We start from the raw sequence: 1522 nt of genomic DNA on the forward strand, positions 1-1522 counted from the left end.
TGCTGAGCACAAATCCAAAACACAGCCTCTTGCTAGCTATTATGAGAAAAAGTTAACTCTGTCTCTGCTTAACCCAGGGCACATAGATTGGTGTTTGCTAATTAGGCCTGTGGTCTATTTCTCTTCTGAAGGTCAGAGTATCTTTTCTCACACTGAAGATGTTGGTGAAAAATAATGACGATAATTACTTTTTAAGAGTTAGAGAGATTGCTCATTTGCTTGGAATGCAATAAGACCTATTTTGGCTTAGGTAATGCGCACAGGTACAAAGCTCCTATCCCCCATAATAAAAAATGTAAGGATGTAAAGCTCCTGAACCCCTGTATCATTCTGAAATATCAGAGACTAGAACAACCATATTTTGTGTGCCTTCACTGCAGGAGGCTTTGTGAATACATGTAATATGGTGGGCAAGGGTCAGGGTGACCCTTGAGAGAAGCCAAGGGAGCATATGTATTAGAGCACACTTCAAGCCATGAGAAAGACACTGTCTCTGGATACCTGTTTCCTCCTCTTCACATTGCTGTCCAAAGAAGCATAAAGTCCATGGGGTCACTGATTCTGTAGGAGGGTAGAACAAGTAAAATTAATTCACCATCTAGTAAGACAAACAGGAGGTATTTTGATTATTTTTGACCAAATAAAATCTCATTCTCCAAGAGAATGAGGGGAGAGTGGAGAACTCCCAGTGGAATGAAGAAATGGAAAGTAGCTGTGCTAGAATCAAAACTCTTGACTGACTTGTGCATTAGGGGAGACAGGATGTGTTGTGAGGAAAGAGATAGCAGGAAGCAGGATGACTGCTGGCATTTAAATAAAGCTACTTGACTTTTATCAGATAGGAGGAAATGATTACTTGGCACTTGTATTAATTGCTGAAGAGACATAGGAGACTTTAATTTTGAGCATAAGCATGATGGGATACTTATCAAGGATGCAGAACAAATTTAACTTGGTCTAAAAAACTTAAATATCAGAAAGAGCATTTTTTTTTTTTGCAACTTACATGGGAGCAGAATGTCACTGGAAGCAGTTTGGTGTAGTTTGCTAACCCTGGCTGTTAAAGACCAGAGTTGCTTCCCAAACTGGCCTCATCCAGCAAACCTCCCTGTAGTTGCTGACTTTTGTCTGAAGTATATCTGTGTTAGCAAGCAGCTAACTCTCAGTAAAGGAACTATAGTCATGTATGCAATCAAAACTTTTTTCCCATAATCCAACTTCACTTCAACTGCCTGACAAACAGCATATAATTCAGGACCTGACAGACACATAGGGTATAATTTCTAACACTATGCAGCAAAAATAGATTAAGAAAGTGAAGATTTAGCCATGTTGCGTATACCTAAACCCAGTGGCTCACACTGAGAGATGAATCAGAAGTCTTTTCCCACAGCATACGACAGAACAGTGTCAAAGCTGACCACTGCTGGCTAGAGTGGTGTGGTTTGGCTGGGTTACTTCTTGTGATTAGAAAGGCAAATAGTTAAAATTTGAGTGAAAATGAGTTTAGAAAACATCTTTC

The sequence above is a fragment of the Pterocles gutturalis genome, unplaced genomic scaffold (assembly GCF_000699245.1).
Source record: "Pterocles gutturalis isolate BGI_N339 unplaced genomic scaffold, ASM69924v1 scaffold570, whole genome shotgun sequence".
Lineage (NCBI taxonomy): Eukaryota > Metazoa > Chordata > Aves > Pterocliformes > Pteroclidae > Pterocles > Pterocles gutturalis.